Source organism: Vipera ursinii (assembly GCF_947247035.1).
Source record: "Vipera ursinii genome assembly, chromosome: 7".
In the NCBI taxonomy this organism is placed as follows: domain Eukaryota; kingdom Metazoa; phylum Chordata; class Lepidosauria; order Squamata; family Viperidae; genus Vipera; species Vipera ursinii.
The window spans coordinates 65,257,426-65,275,731 of record NC_139521.1 but is presented as its reverse complement, the minus strand read 5'-3'; positions in this window follow the sequence as shown (position 1 = coordinate 65,275,731).

The following is an 18,306-nucleotide window of genomic DNA, read 5'->3' as shown; positions in this document are numbered from 1 at the left end:
TAGGGATATAACCTCATTCATATGCTTCAATTTACTTGCTGAATTACAGTTCAAAACAGGAAGAAAGCCATGTCAATTACATTCCACCAAAGAAACACATCTTCTTACTGTGCTTTCTTAAATATGAGAAGGAATTCAAAATACATTCTGACCTCTGTCCCAACTGACTTCTTGAATTTAGAGATACATTTTCCTCTTTTTCTTTCTCTGTCAATTTATCCGAAATCATTTCAGTCTTATGGCTCATTATCAGGCATTGCTTGATTGTTCTTGAAACAGAATAACAGAATTGGAAGGGACCTGGGAGGTCTTCTAGTCCAACCTGCTACTCAAGCAGAAAACCCTATACCACGTCAGACAAATGGTTGTCCAATGTCTTCTTGAAAACCTCCAGTGTTGGAGCACCCTTCATTCCACTGATTAATTGTTCTAATTCTCAGGAAATTTCTCCTTAGTTTTAGGTTGGTTCTCTCCTTGATTCGTTTCCATCCATTTCTTGTCCCACCTTCAGGTGCTTTGGAGAATAGCTTGACTCCCTCTTCTTTATGGCAGACCCTGAGATCAAGGGTCCCCAGTCTCTGCTAGTGGGCCGTGAGCTGTTTGCACCTGGGCAGCAGAAATGCATGAATCCCCTCTTGTGCAAGCAGAGGGTGAGTGCATGCATGCATGTTCCATTTGTGTGAGCAGCAGGTGCATGTGCCCGCTGCTTGTGCAAATGGAGCTGTGTTATTGCACACGCTTACCAGACACTCATAGGGAACCATCCCCTCCCCCCCAATCCACAAAGCTGGAAAGGTTGGGGAACTCTGCCTTAGATATTGAAAGACTGCTATCATGTCACCCCTGGTGCTTCTTTTCATTAAACAAGGTTACCCAATTCCAGCAACTGTTCTTCATGTTTTAGCCTCCACTCCCCTAATCATCTGTGTTGATCTTCTCTGCACTCTTTTCTAGAATCTCAACATCTTTTTTTATATTGTGTCAACCAAAACGTGATGCAGTATTGAAGTAGCCGAAGGACCACTCGGGACGACAGGTTACTTAACTCAGGTTTTAATTAGAGCAAGGCAATAACAGAATAACACGACCGGCTTTTATAGCCGGCAGCTGTCAGTGGGGACCAATCGGGAACGTTCCTTTTGGCGCCGCGTCTCACCGGACCAATCCGCGTCGTCTGCTCTTGACAGTTCTTGCTTCCGCATGGCTTGGTGTTTTGACAGCCGCGAGCTGTCAGTGGCTGCGCCTGCGCCGTGCGGGGAACTTTGACAGCTGTCAAAGTTCCCGCGTGTTCTCCTGTCAGATTTGTTTTTCCCTCACCGTATAACCGGAATAACGTGTTTAACTTATATTAATACTGTTTTACAGATATAATACAAGTATTCCAAGTGTGGTCTTACCAAAGCATTATAAAGTGGTACTAACACTTCATATGATCTTGATTCTATCCTTCTGTTAATACAGCCTATGTTTGTTTGGCTTTTTTGGTAGCTGCAGCACACTACTGGCTAATATTTAAGTCATGGTCCACTAGTTGCTTCTTTAGATCAAGTTTTCCTCATCCTTCCTAAATCTTCCCTATCTTTCTGAGTCTTAACTTGACTTTTCAACTCATTCTCTCCACATCTATTATTATTGTGTTATCATTATATACACAACAATCTGAAATAACTTGTTTAGATGCTATTGGCTGACAACTATAGTCCAAGATGTTGAGCATGGCATCCAGTGTGCCAATAACCACTGGAGCCACCACTGCTGGTTCATGTCATCATCTTTTAACTTTGGTTTTCAGATCTTAATGCTTAATCACACTAAATATTGTGATATTCTCCAATTCTTTGTCTTGTATTCTACCATTCCCTGGTATTGCCACATCAATTATTCACACTTTCTTCTTTTCAACCACAGTTAAATCTGATAAATGATAAGCCAAGACTATCAGTTTGTATGCAGGCATCCCACAACCTTTTAAGCTGCTCATTTTTTACTACTTTTTTGAATTATTTATTACAGTACTTTTATTTATTTTTTGTTTGTCGCATTATCAGCCAAATCTTTAGACTGGATTCGGCATTTTTGTCCTTCCCAAGGACCTGGGATAGGCAGATGTTGATGTTTAATAGTATTAAAGATATCACCACGGGATGTAAGCTGTTCCAAATAAAGCTGCCTTTTGCAATTGACTGATGGTGAGTTTGTCAATGCCGATGGTATTCAAGTGGTGCTCCATTTGTTTTAGGGTTGCACCCAAGGCATCTATTACTATTCGTACTACCTTTGCTTCTTTTTTGCCACAGTTATTCTATTTCTATTTGCAGGTCTTTGTATTTTGCTACTTCTCCAGCTCTTTCTCTTCCATTTTGCTCTCTCCAGATATTGCCACGCCCACAATCCAGACTTTTTTCTTACTTATCAACTGTTAATGGAAAAAAACAACAACCAAGTGGGACATAAAGATTTGAGTAAACAAGCAGGAAACTACATGTGGATGAGGGCTTGGTGGAACTCAATAGAAGTATTGTCTCATGTCTGTTCAAGATTAGCAATTGTATGCAGTGAACTTAGATACTTGTAGATTACAAACTGTGGTTCTTGTGTTTATGTCTGTGTGCATTCGGTCACAAATATAACCTAATCTCACTTGCCCACTTATACCTCAAAGATAGGATTTTCCGTAACAACAATGGTAATTAAAAACCCTGCATGTCTAGAATGCAATTATATGGTTAGCATACTTTTATTTATTCAACATGTCTCTCCTTGTTTTTTTTACTTTGAGCTTCACTGTGACTGTAAATCGTTTCAGTAAAAACAAGAACAATGCAAACAGAATTAAGGATGACATAATATAGTGCTTCATTGTTGCTTTGTTGGCTTCTTCCCATGCATGTACAGCATTAGAATCTTTGAGGGCTCATAATGTGTCTCTACTATCTATAGCATTCCAGGCAGAAATTAAAAGCCATGGATTTTTTTTTTAATCAACAAAGCTTGGGGCTGGCCCACAAAATAAAATCAACTCAAACAGATGTGCAGCCTAATTTTAATGTGGTATCCTCAGATCTTTGCAGACTTCCAAGACTCATAATCTCCGAATGGTGTGTTGATCGACTACCTAAAAGAATCAGGCATTTTAGGTTCAGGTTTAGGTTTTATTAAATTTTTATAACGCCCTTCTCCCGAAGGACTCAGGGCGGTGAACAGGGCATATCATAAAACTACAAAAATACAAAAGTTAAAAAAGAATTAAATTATTGCCCACAGTAAAAACAATAGAAAATATATATAAATATTAAAACCCTGAGTAACTCCCCATCAGGCCAGGCCAGCTTGTTCAAATAAATGGGTCTTTAACCCGCGCCGGAAGGAGCGGAGATCCGGTGCCATCCAGAGCTCAACCGGCAGCTGATTCCACAAAGCCGGAGCGCCCACAGAGAAGGCCCTCCCCCTGGGGGCCACCAGCTGACATTCTCTGACTGGAGGCACCCTGAGGAGGCCCTCTCTGTGGGAACGCACGGGGCGGAGGGGAGTCAACGCTGGCAGCAGGTGGTCCCCGAGGTATTCCGGACCCATGCCATGTAAGGACTTAAAAACCATCACTAAGACCTTGAACCTCACCCGGAAGACAACTGGTAACCAATGCATCTCGCGGAGCAAAGGTGTAACATGGTGTTCTAAACCAGCCCTCTTCTCGCACCCCTAATCAAAGGAAGAGTCTGGAAAGCGTCCAAGATCAAAAGGCTTCTGCCAAGTTTTAATTACACTGTTACAAAAATACAAGAGCTTGACTTCTCAAAGAAAAAGTTGCTTTCAGCAACTAGCCCCTCCCCAAACACTTCTTTTATAGAGAGCTCAGGGCGTGGTCTCCCTGTGCCTCCTCCCGAGGAGTCCCATAGCCTTCCTTTGTTTGTCCCTGCTCGTCTGCCTCCTGCGTCGGGCGTCCTTGAACAGGGCCAGCTGTGGGTCATCATCCTCCGCACTCTCGGGCTCACACAGCTGAGAAGAGGTTCCCGGCTGAGGACTCTGCAAAGTCTCCAAATCATCATCAGCCGGTTCGTTTCCCTCCTCCCCCACATCTGAGTCCTCCGATACATCGGACCCGGCTGTCGGGCCCACAGGCTGGCCCTGAGTCACAACACATGGGAGTACCGGGAAACTCCCAAGACAACTCTCGCGGCCGCATTCTGTACCAGTTGGAGCCTCCGAGTGGTCTTCAAGGGAAGCCCCATGTAGAGAGTGGGAAAAATATCGAAGAGATCTATCTGTAAGTTTTCAGTATATAACACAAATTATGGGTAAAGAGTGAAAGGAGAATGTTGCACTGTAAGAAACTAAAACCCCTTAGACCTTCAATTTGTTAACTCTTAATCTCTTATTGTATGCACAGTGGTGGGATTCAAATATGTGAACAACTGGTTCTCTGTCTGGATGCCACTTACAGAAGTCCATTCTGGGCCTGGGCACCAGTTCTGCTGAAGTGGTGCGAATTGGCTGAATCCCACCACTGCATATGCAGTATTGATTTCTAGGTATGCCTTCTCTGTCTTGGCACCTACCATATAGAATAGTCTTCTTCCCAGAATTATTAATAATCCAAACCCTATCAGATTTTTAGAGGAAGGAAGGAAGGAAGGAAGGAAGGAAGGAAGGAAGGAAGGAAGGAAGGAAGGAAGGAAGGAAGGAAGGAAGGAAGGAAGGAAGGGAGCCATCCTCACATATCCTACTATTTTTAAATTTTAAATAAAAAATATCAGCAGCACTATCTATACCTGTTCCAGTCTGGGTTTGGATTTAGTCACACTTATAGAAGATCTGTAGCAGAACCAAGATGGAGATAGTACAGGCTGGAGCTGATGGGATTAGAAAAACAAAGACTCCTAAAATCTACATTCCCCACCGAACTCCAAGGACAGGACACGGAGACCAAACCATAATAGGAGTCAGGCAACAATAATTAGAATACCAAAAGGGCACACTCAAGCGCAGGTCAAAGTACATTTCACAACAGGCATTTCAAATACAAAGCCCCAAAGAATGTATAAAAACCAACCTAACCTCAAGTCCATTTGGTCAGCTGTCCTAGAACTGCATACTGTTCATCACCAATAAACAAGAACCTTCTTTCCTAAGCAGTCAACCTCCATTTTTTTTATTCCTGGCTTGGAACTGCACCTGATTTTTCTTTCAACACCTGCCCCAGAGATTGAAGGTGTGGGAAAAAGTGCTTACTGTTTTTACAGAAGCTGTAGAAGACATGCTAGCCTGTGAAGCAAATACACTGTATATATTTTAATCTCATGAGCCTAGCTTGAAGCTTGAGAATTGTATCTAGGAAGGTCTCTGCTACGCTGAAAACCGGTCCTAACCAGAACTTACTGATGTGACAGCAATTTTAGAGACAACCCCTAGGAATTAACAACTATAAAAGTTAATTTGTAAATAAGAGAAGGGGGTGATAAAATTTAGAGTAGTGGGAGATGTAATCGGGGCGGAGATAATGTATTCACTTTAGAAGCTTTGGATAGGTTGTGACGACATGATTACAGGATGATTACTAAGCCAATGAAGAAGAGGTGGGAGGTAAATTTGTAAAAGCAATGGAGGATATAAAGAATGAATATTGTAGATTTGGGGTGTGTCCACTGTGTGCTTTGCATGCCTAAGGAGCACCCCCTTTGTAAAGGAGTACAAATAAATTACCATTGTTTTCTCTTGGAAGTTTTGGCTTGTGATTTCATTTTAACTAGACAACAAATCGCACAACTGAAGTAGGGATGCTTAGCTTTGAGAGAAGACAGTAATATAATAGCACTCTTCAGATATCTGAATGGCAGCACACTGGAGAACATCAAATTCTGTTCTCCATCATTCCAGGATGCAAAGACAAGGTAATGGCTTTTAAGTTTTGGGAAGGCAAAATGAAACTGAAAGCTGGAGCAGGGGACAGGAAAACTTAACAGTAAGAACAGAGAAACAAATTATCCAGAGAAGTGGAAAGCTCTCCTTCACTGGATGTGGTCAAGTAAAAACTGGACAGTTATCAATCATGGAAACTTTAACTTGGATCACAGCAATGAACATAAGGTTAGCAGAATGGCCAAAATCAGCAGCCTCCAACCTTTTGGGCACTGTTTTGTACCAGCCTGCTACCGGCCCTGCAGAAAAGGCAGGGACAACCCCTTTACAAACGGCAAGAGGCTGGAATTACGCCTGCCAAATTTATAGCTACAAAAACAAACAAGACACGAACCAAGAAACAGGAGCTTTAAGAAACATGAACCATCCGAGCGGTTGCCTTCAGCAAACCAGCCCTCCCAGACATTCCCCTTATATAGAGTTCAGGGCGTGGCTTCTCTCTGCCTCCTTCCGAGAAGCCCCATTGCCTTCCTCTGTTTACTCCTAATTGACTGCCTCCTGCGTCGGGCGTCCTTGAACAGGGCCAGCTGTGGGTCATCTTCATCCACACTGTCAGGCTCACACAGCTGGGTCTCCATGGTGACGAAGTGGGAAGGGCCTGGCTGAGGGCTCTCATCAGCAAGATCTTCAACCCCCTCAGCAAGGTCTTCAACACCCCCCTCCTCTGAGTCATCCGACCCAACTGCCGAACCCACAGGCTGACCCTGAATCACAACAGGCACCAGGGACCATTTCTGTGGGGAGAGGTTTTTCCGCGCATCCAAGAAGGCATGGTTTCTTATGCTGCCTCCATCCTGTGAATGGGGCTTCACTTGTTTGTGCAGCCCTGTTTCTGGCATGTTGCAGACCGCTGCCGGTCCACAGACCAGGGGTTGGGGACCCCTGGCCTAAATAGCCCCTTTACCATTCAGTGACACCATCATGCTGCTGCTTTTTAAAATAATGCTCAATCTTTAAAACTGAGGCCTAGGTTTTGGTCCCAGAGATTTTTTAACCTGTTACCAAACTGTAAATTTTAATGTGATGGAACAGAAAAATAACTAAACATATTTAGAATAATTATATGAATCATATTTAATTTTAATTAATCACTGACCCCACCTGCTATTTTGGGGAGGGGGTTGCATGTCCCAGCAAAGCACAGAAAAGCAACTATTTCTCTCCACCTGAACTCTAGATTAAGCCAAGGTGATTCTGAGCTCTCGCCTTAGTAATTTTATTATTCCAGGATGACTAAGGACATCCAACAAAATATTATAGTTATGAACTGGCTCCTAACATAAGGATTGAAAAGATAAATTATTTGTCACAACAGCAAACATATGGAGATACAAAAAGAATGTATGAATGGTAATTTCCAGCCACAACAAGCAGGATGTAACCTAACCTAATCACAACAAAAGGAAAACAAGCATTATTCATTTCAGTGTTCAAATAAAATCGTAATTAAAAATATGATTTTTTACATCGTAAAAAAAAAAGAACAGAGTGATAATTAAGAGATAGATGGCACTTTTAAGGCTATATACCAGACTGGCATCTAGACTATAGTTCTTCTTTCTGTGGTCTATTCTACATAAAATTGAACTATACCTAAGATAAACTGCTATTTCTCCCTTTAATTATGCATTAGTATTAATCCACAAAAACATTTACTGCAACATTTTAAAGTGATACAGGAGTCTTCCTTGTTTGGATTTACAGCAGATTATCAAAGTTACCCCGTGGACTTCTTAAAGTTTTCTTTTTGTGGAACTGAATAGAAATAATCCAGATGAAATTAAATATTTTTTGCAAGATAAGCATATTTATTTTATAATTTGTATTTTAAGCATATTATAGTTGAAGCAATCCTATCCATATTTATCTGGGAGTAAATATGAACCCATGGGTTTCCATTAGTATAGTCTAATACTTTGTAATATAATATAATAAAAAACCTATATAAAAATCTTTTTGTCGGATCCTGGTTTCACATTCATTAAGGAAACAGTTGCTCACGTAATTCAGTGGGATGTTCTTTTTGTTGATTCTTGCAATTCTTGTGAAGTCTATTAAAAACAGTTTCTGAAAATCTTTGCAGCCATAACTTCCGCTGAAAGTTTTAGATGCCATGTTTACCTTGTGGGCAAGTGTCAGCTAGGATGTTCCAGTGAAATCACAGGTTTATTTTTATGCTAGCTATTCAGACTTTTCTATGTGCAATATGTTTCCATTCCCATATAAATTCCAAAAGGACCCTTGGTATGCATTTCCGTTAAATGGCTGAAAAAAACATTAGGAATATGATATACATCTCCTGTTCTACAATTGCTGGAAAACTAGTCATACTTGTTATTGACTGCCAAGAGTTATATTTATGAATGCAAAATACATCCAGGTAGTCCTCAACTTGCAACAGTTCATTTAGGGGTTCAAAGTTTCAATGGCACTGGAAAAAGTGACTTATGGCTGTTTTTCACACTTACAACAGTTGCAGCAAGCATCCTCATGGTCACATGGTCTAAATTCATATATTTGGTCACATGGTCTAAATTCATATATTTATGATGGCTGCTCTATCCCAGGGTCTTGTGACCAACTTTTGTGATCTTCTGTCAAACGAAGTCAATGAGGGAGCCAGATTCACTTAACAACCAGGTAATTAAGTTAACAACTGCGGTGATTCACTTAACAACCAGAAATGTTGTAAAAATGGGGCAAAACTCACTTAACAAATGTCTCACTTAGCAACATAAATTTTGGGCATATTTGTGGTGGTAAGTCAAGGACTCCCTGTACTAACTCTGAAAAGATAAAACCGGATATATCTGTTAAGATTATAGATACTGCAAGTGAAGCCAACTTGGATTAGCTCTTTTGAGTATTTGTTGAAGAAAAGGTTGGAGTATAAATTAAATATATAAACATGGAAGCTAATTCTCAGCCATAATGTCATTAGTTTTGGTTTAGTATGTTGGTTCAGTATGCAGGTTTTTTCCCCCTATATCAGGCATGTCAAACTCACGACATCATGTGACGCCCTGCAATGTATCGGAGCCTTTTCGCCATTGCTGGCAATGGGGTGGGCGTGGCTTCCGGATGATGCATCCGGCCCGTGGGCCGGCAGTTTGACACCCCAGCCCTACATCATAGACCTTGAATTAGTTTCAAATCAATTGAATATATTTTGAACCTTCAAGACTCATTAGTTCTGAAATGATAAATGCATGTCTAGGCCAGATCACTGCAAAGACAACCTAACTGAATGCTTCATAAAATTACATCCCCCTCCACCCACTTTTTCCTTAGGGGGAAAACTTGTAGGTCAATAAAAAAAGATAGTGTAGATCTCTCTTCCCTGAGGACTTTTGAATCTTCAGGATTTTTTTCCCCTCTGTGTGCTACGAAGAACTGTCTATTTGCATTAGTTCATCCTGTGGTCTCAAGTGAAACTGTTCAGATATAGATTTATTACTATGCCTCAATGAGAATTTCACTCCCCATTTAATGAAACTCAGTGAACAACCAACAAAAAAATACATTTCGGACTAGCCCCCAGTACAGCAGCTATAAAGGCCTTGGAAAAGATATTCAAATGCTGTGATGAGTCTATACCTACAAAGATCAGAATCAAGCAGGCTTTGGTATTTGCTGTGACACTCTATGGAAAAAAAAAAGTTTGACTTTAGGAAAAAAGGACAGGAGGAATATTGACCCCTTTGAACCTTGGTGTAAGAGATGACAATTTGGGGGCATAATGGAACACAATCCATATCTGGTCATTTTCAGATGTTCCTAACTAGCTTTGTCCAATCTTGAACCCTCATTTGCCAATGTTTATCCAGCCCTGGCCTGCTGATCTTTAGAAAAGGCTTCAAGATGTGACTATCAGGTATTCATTTTTTAGCACTGGAGATGTGATGAGCAGTTTCCTATTGGGAGACAATATGAATATCAGTGAGACTGCCTATCTTTATTGTTGCTGATTGCTGACAGATTTGTTTGTTTGTTTCCCACTTTAATTATTTTTTACAAATGATTCAAAGCGACAAAAATAATAAATATTCCTTCCTCCTCCTATTTTCTCCACAACGGTCACCCTGTGAGGTGGATTGGGCTGAGAGAGAATGACTAGCCCAAGGTCACCCAGCCAACTTTCATGGCTAAAATGAGATTAGAACTCACAGTCTCCCACTTTATAATCTGGTGCCTTAACCATTACTAGACCATATTGGCTCTTTGTCATACCTGTTTTCTTGCAAGCCAACTAAACTAGCATTGCCTGAGTTGGGTGGTAGTATAAAGTCAGATATAGATAAATGATAGATAGATAGATAGATGATAGATAGATAGATAGATAGATAGATAGATAGATAGATAGATAGATAGATAGACAGACAGACAGACAGACAGACAGACAGACAGACAGACAGACAGACAGATAGAAATGTTGATGGGATCTTAGAGAGTAATTGGCCAATGCATTTGGCCTTAGTGCCATGGAAAAAGTCTGTTTAGGCTGCAAGTGAGGAACTAGTGTTCAGTGTTATCTTAAGATGCTAAATTGAGGGAAATCCAAGGAGAATGTCAACTGAAGGAAAACTGATCTACAACCCTTTCTCTTCAACCCATTTTCTATGTGCAGAAAGCGATTTTGCTAGCTTTTATATTATTCATGTAATTTCTCCACTTGAAGTCTAGAGTGATACAGCCCTGGAGCAGTTTTACATGTGATGATAAAATCATTAGGAAAGCTTTATGTTAAGACACAATCTGCTGCTCTTTGTAGTGGAAGGAACAAATGCTTTCCACAGTGCTTTTTTCTCCTTTGGAATTTCAGTCCAACATTTTCTACTAGCAGTTCTGTCTTTCTGATTTGGGATTCCAGTTTTAACTTAAGTAACACATGTCTTATATTGTGTGATATACGGTCCTCAGAATGAAAACCACTTGAAATCATTTTTCATGATATTTTTTTCCATTACAGATACCACCCCTGCAGAGCTACAGATTGCTTGCAACTCTTGCCATATACATTTTCCATGAATAATGAAAAGTCACTTGACTAAAATAGGCTACATGAGATTCAGTCACAGTTAAAATATACTTCCTTAATTCAGCACTGGCTACTTTGAGAATGCTTTGGGGGACCTTTGCCACGACCAAGGACGCAGTTCAAGTCAGCAGAATTATCAGCTTCATTTTTCCGCTGCTTCTAGGGAAGTAGCATTTGTTAATTATTTAAGCAAAGTATCAGGTGAAAGGTCTCAAAACAATTATCATAAGGTAGCCAATAGGATAAAGGAATCAATATAGGTCATCCTTGACTTACAGCCACAATTGAACCCAAAATTTATGTTACTAAGTGAGACATTTGTTAAGTGAGTTTTGTCCCATTTTACGACTTTTCTTGCCACGGTTGTTAAGTAAATCACTACAGTTGTTACATTAATAACACAGTTGTTAAGTGAATCTGGCCTCCCCATTGACTTTGCTTGTCAGAAGGTCGCAAAAACCGATCACATGACCCCAGGACATTGCAGCCATCATTTCAGTGCTGTTGTAACTTTGAAAGGTCACTAAACAAACTGTTGTAAGTTGAGGACTACCTGTATTGGAATAGCTCTACTGATTAGATTGAAAGGAACTGTCCAAGGGTTTTAAACCAATCTGTGCAACTGATCAGAGGCAGTTCCTCTATCAAATGCACAGGGGAAAAAGGCATAGTATTTTGGGCCTGAGCAGATTAACATTAGAAAATTAAAACAGAAAATATTGGATAAAGAGAACAGCAAGCAGAATTGGGAATTGTAGTGTTATGGGTTGCCAAAAGCACATGGGTTCCTCCGGAACCTGTGGATATGGTTATGCTTCTGTTATAACGAGCATAATAATTAGGCCAGCTCATATTATATTACAATATTTGTCATGTGCCTAAAGAGCAGCAATACTGTTTTTGTAACTACTGTCCTGAATATGCTTTATCCATAAAAGGCACCAGTAAAGGTTTGCTTACTTCAGGGGTGTAAAACTCAATTTCATTGAGGGCCACATCAGCATTGCGGTTGCCCTCAGGGGGCCGGGTGGGTATGGCCTGGGTGGATGTGGCCTACTGGGTGGGCGTGGCTAGAGTGCGTATGGCCTACTGGGTGGGCGTGGCCAGCTCTACATCGTTCGCATCAAGGGTGCCTATCGGGGCCTGGGCAGGAGTGGGACAGATCTGGGGGTCTCTGGCAGAAGGAGGGTCTCTGGGCCAGGGCCAAGGCAGTGGGGGCCGTTCCCTCACTGTTTCCAGGATGGCTTTGCGGGCCACATGAAACCACTTCGTGGGCCGGATCCAGCCCCCGGGCCTTGTGTTTGACATGTCTGGTTAGAATGCAGCTGACCCGATAAAAACTGAATCTTGAATTTCCTGACCATTTCAGCTTTACTTACATCAAGTACTCAAATGTAGTTTATTCCTTTAGAGAAGCGTTTCTCAACTGGGCAGCTTCCAAATGCATTGGGAACTTTAATTTCTGGAACCCAAAAAGCATTGGGTGAAGTTATTGTGATGAGTTGGCCTGAGTTAATGTATGCTGCAAGAAAAATAAAAGTTATGAGAGACAGAGAGACGTTTTCACTATTTTCCTTAAGTGGCATTTCTGACCTCTTTTTGTGGCCTGGTTCAGAATTGAAAGCTTTCCCTTCCTCTCTGTAATATATACTCTACAACGTAATCTCCTTGTCCACATAAGCAGCCATCCACAATTTGCTTCTGCTTTGCTTCTGCCAAACACATATCCATGTGCTTAGCCAATAATCTTCCTATAACATCAAATTATATGCCAGGATGTCGGTAACTGAAACCATTATCTTTGTAGTTAACAACTTGTAAACTATGTTTGCAGTCCTAAGGATCTGCTTTCATAACTTGTCTGTCTATAACTCGTCTGCTCCTCAGAAGATGATGGTAAAAATATCGCAGACACAATATGTCAAAGCAGACTGTTAAGCTTTCAGTACAAGTGGACCCCATGACACAACTTCACAGCACGTAATATCTCTTGTTCAGGACACCGGATGTCCTTCCATATTTTTTTTGTTTTTGTTTTTCCCAATTTTCTGCCCATCACAGTAACCACACACCCCGCTCATTGATTTGTTGTTCTCCCCTAGAAAAAAAAGAGTGGGGGGGAAAATGTGAAACTAAAGTTTCTACAATCCCTAGGCATGATACTATACAAATAGTACAAACAGATTATTTTAACTTGGAACACTGAAAACAAAAGAATTGTGCGTGTTAGTTCATTCTTGATATTCTATGTGGTACATTTCAAGTATCGTACTTGAGAGAGATAAATAATGCTCTTCTATTAATATATGATCAGAAGCTGTCATTTATACACAATGTGGCCTTGTGATATTAACATATCTTTTCCCATATGGATTTTCCTTAGAAACCTGTCCCATTTTGTGTGTTCAATTATCCGGATATTTTATAAATTTTTCTCTTCCCGGAAAGTAGTCCATTTGTGATATTGATATTCCAGGAAACCATTTGCTCGGTAGCTAATTCAACTGTACTCCAGAATGAATTTCATCACCCAACTATCTTCCATAAAAATTATGTTATACTGTAGTGCACAAACAAATTTGGGAGGATGTCATCCAGCACACAGCTATGCTCAGAAACCACTTCCATGATGATACAATAATATAGTAGTGATGCTAATTATTTTCAACATACCTGGAAAAAGCTTTGACTCAAAAGTTCCATTATGAAATCAGTCAAGGTGAAAAACTAAGAGTTCTGAGGAAAAATATGGATGTGATAGATCTAATTTCATGAACAAGACTATTGCTATTTTAAAATGCTTGCAGTATATGAAAATGCTGACATAGGTGGGGAAAAAACGAGGTTCTCTCAAATTATTTGAACCCCAACATCCACAAACTCTTTCCATTTGACTTGATTGTTGGATTGATAGAGGGTTGTAGACCAAGAAATCCATACGCCATCTGATTGGTTACTGTGATGAAACGCAATAGGCTGGATTCCCAGAAAGGACGCAGTACATTCCAGAGGAATCAGAGGTAGTTCAGTTCAGATATTTTGTGTGAGAGAAAGAGGGCAAAGATAGGCCCTCCCTAATAGTCCTCAGAGAATATGATAGATGCAGATAGTAGACTGCTTCAGTTTGGCAAGATTCTGTCTATAGGTACAGGTCAATAAAGAATTCAGCTTGGAAGAATCATCACACGTCTTTCTTGGTTTTGTAGCCTGATAGCTACACTTGAAAGGGACGCGGTGGCTCATTGGGTTAGGACACTGAGCTTGTCGATCAGAAGGTCAGCAGTTTGGCTGGTCGAATCCCAAGTGCCGCGTAACAGAGTGAGCGCCTGTTACTCGTCCCAGCTTCTGCCAACCTAGCAGTTTGAAAGCATGTAAAAATGCAAGTAGAAAAATAGGAACCACTACGGTGGGAAGGTAACAGCGTTCTGTGCACCTTTGGCGTCTAGTCATGCCGGCCACATGACCACGGAGACGTCCTCGGACAAGCGCTGGGTCTTCGGCTTTGAAACGGAGATGAGCACCGGCCCCTAGAGTCAGAAACGACTAGCACGCATGTGTGGGGGAACCTTTACCTTAGCTACACTTGAATAGCACTGATTTTTTTCAGATCCTCATCTGTTATACACAGAATAATATCTGCAGATAAATTTTAGTAGCCTGAAGTGATTGCATTCCCTATTTTCAACTGACAATAGCCCATTTTATTCCTCCTGATTGAAATAAAAGCATGTAATTCAACTGAACAGAATTTCTTTCTGGATTTTATCAGATGGTCTATGACATGAGCCATTTATGTTAAATTCTGCTTCCCTGCCATCAAAATAAATTCATAGTAATAATCTTGGTGGGTTTTTATTTTCCTGTTTTTTTGTTTTTTGTTTTTTAATGTAACCTTTTTATTTCTGAGCCTGTCTTGTTTTGGAAAGTTGTAACCACAGCTACTGTATAGACATGGTGGATGCCAACTGAACTGGACAGATTAACTTTAGAGATTAAAGAGAAAGAGGATTCAATTTATTTTAAAACATGGGATAAATTTTACCAATAGTTGGGAAAACGAACTAGCGAGAAATGAATATATGTGATTTTGAATCTATATTAGTAAGGAGAATGATATACATTGACTAACTGATATTGTTCATGATTATCATTTGTTTATTTATTTATTTATTTATTTATTTTATTTTATTTTAGTTGTATGCCGCCCTTCTCCCAAAGGACTCAGGGTGGTGAACAGGGCAATAAATACTAAAATACAGAAATACAAAAATTAAGAAGAGATTAAACCAATGCCCAATGCAACAAATAAATTACATAAAAACAGTGATAAAACCCAAACCCATTAGACCAGGCCGGCTTGTTCAAACAAATAGGTCTTTAGATCACGTCGGAAGGAGCGAAGGTCAGGAGCCATCCAGAGCTCAACCGGTAAACGGTTCCATAGATCAGGCGCACCCACAGAGAACGCCCTCCCCCTGGGGGTCGGCACTCTCTGACCAGTGGTACCCTGAGGAGGCCCTCTCTGTGGGAGCGCACTGGGCGGAGGGAAGTTGATGCCGGCCGCAGGTGCTCCCTAAGGTACTCCGGACCCATGCCACGTAGGGCTTTAAAGGTCATTACTAGCACCTTGAATCTCACCCGGAAGGCAACTGGAAGCCAATGCAGCTCACGGAGCAGAGGTGTAACATGGAAGTATCGGGAGACCCCCCAACACGACTCTCGTGGCTGCATTCTGCACCAGTTAGAGCCTCCGAGTGGTCCTCAAGGGCAGCCCCATATAGAGAGCGCTGCAGTAGTCTAACCGAGAGGTCACGAGCACATGAGTGACTTTAGCAAATATATTACAGCTATTTACTGTTAGATTAATTTGCGTTAACTGAACATATGTACCTGAACAATAGTCTGCTTGCTAAAGCTTGAAAATGTTATTGGGGGGCAACCCTAATGTTGTTCCCAACCCTGTTCCCACCCCAATCCCGATCCTAACCCTATCCCAAACCCTGATCCCTACCCTAGTTATATCCCCTCCCTAACCTAATAAAATTCAATAAAAACTTTAAAAACAAAACTTTTTAACCCAGATTTTAATTTTGGGTTGACTTTGTTTTCATTGCTTTCCAATGATAATGCACTGATATCTTTTCCACCCGTTTAAAAGATATTAGTTGTCATAACCCAGACTACAAACACAGACTCTCTAATTGATTTTTCTCTACCAATCAATTTCTTTTTCTGCTCACAAGTATCCTGTCATTGAAAAGATGGTATGGTCCACAGGAATGTCTCAAAGAGCCCTCTGGTGGCTTGTGAGTTGTTCTGCAGCTACGAAGTACAATTATAATTACAGTCAAGAAATTGCTCATGTGGAAAGGCTGAGCTCTTTCAAAGTTTAAGTGGAAATTACTTATTGCTTGATTAATGGCTGTCCCACATATGAGGCTTTAACTCTTTTGGGCTCAACCATTTCCCCCCTGAGATTTGATATGAAAAATATTGCAAAAGATTTTCATGGTCTGAAAGAGATTTTTGGTACTGAAAGGAGTGTGTGTGATCTTACCATGATGGATACAAATTGGACCTGCCATACTATTTCATGTGGTAGATGGGTGAGGGTAGCTTATCAAGGTTAGACTGTCAAGCACTATTCTAGTACCCCTCCATATATGCCTGTTTCACAAAGATGCATGCATTTGAGTCCCTCCTTCATTATTACTTAGGTTTCTAGTCTGGTTTTCATGCAGGAAGACAAGTCAGCATATATATCTGCTCATCCTCCAATTACTCCCATAACAACAATCCAAATGGGAGGTATGACCCTAGCCCAAAGTTTCCTCTGAGTTTTCATAACTGACATAGATTTCAACCTCACTTTCTTTAGAACAATTACAATACTACCATATCCCACTAGATCAGGAGTGTCTAACCTTGGCAACAAGACTTGTTGACTTCAACTCCCAGGACAGGCTGGGGATTTCTAGGAGCTGATCCAGAAGTCATAAAGTTGCCAAGGTTGGACACTCCTACACTAGCTGAACCCATAAAAATGTCAAACATTTGTGTGCTTGTTTGTGTACATTATATCTTGCCCAGTACTTTTGCTCTTAAAGTAGCTTGAAAACATTACAATTTGGAAGTTAGTCTTAGGGGAGGCTTCATCAATTAATTTGAACTGGTCCTTAGATACTTGTCCTGATCATCAAAATCATCCATGACCATTTTTGTTGATTCACTTTACATTACTCCTTTTAAGTTTCACCCTTAAGTGTTATTGTCCAGTATTTTGTACTGTAAGCCACTTCTATTGATTTTTAAAAATTATTCTGTTGTGCACGCTGCTGTGGGAAGATTTTTATTCTGAAAGAATGAATAAAATACATTAAATAAATCAAAACCTTAGGACAGCCACAATAGAGTTCTGTTAGAAATGAGGTGTAAAGCTGACAAGATCATAGAAGCAGACCATACTTTACGGTCTACTGAAAAATGAAAAAGTCTTTCTGAGGCAATACCATTTCTGCACACAACGTTCCAATGACAGAACTTCACACACACACACACACACACACACACACACACAAAGGTCTCCATCTCAATTCACCAAGAGAGGTGAACCATAACCTCAAGGAAAGGGAGTGGATCTTCAGGCTGTGTCTTCCACAAGTGTTCCAAAGACAAGCTTTCCATCAGACTTCATGGGATAACAGTCCCAGACAGCTGGTCTGATAGATCACATCCAACAAATGACCATTTCATTTATTATTATTTATTTTGCCTTACCGAGCAAGGGGAGAGGTTCTTACAGGATTTTCTCCCTCTCATGTCAGAAGAATGCAATTAGCCTTTGGGGCGATCTTGCTTCAAAATGGGTTTTCCCCTCCAAGAATTTCCACCTTCGTTTCGGTCATTAGTTTCCCTGCAGTTAATCCAAGCCTGCATCTATTCTCATCCAGAAAGTGCTCTGATCATTAACTTAATGGGGCAGAACATTTTTCTCTTGGGCAACAGTTCCGGTTGGGTCAAGGGGGAGAGAAAACACTTGCAATTCTTGCCATGCCTTTGCTTGTTTCATTGATGAAGACTTTTGAAGAAGAATGAAAGATCAATAACATCAGGGACAATTCTGAAATGTAGTAAGGGTACAACAGAACCAAGAGAATGACATACAAAGGGCACAGATTAACAGCAAAGCTGCTTAAAATGCTTGGGCATACAAAAAGATTTTCTCCCGGAGCCTAAATGACAGTGATATTGTTCCTAGGAAAGTCTTCCAGGAAAAAAACATTTTGTAATTGAGTGAAACTGCTTAAAAAGCTTTGTCATTGTCCTTCACCTCCTCTTGCTCTGATAAGAAA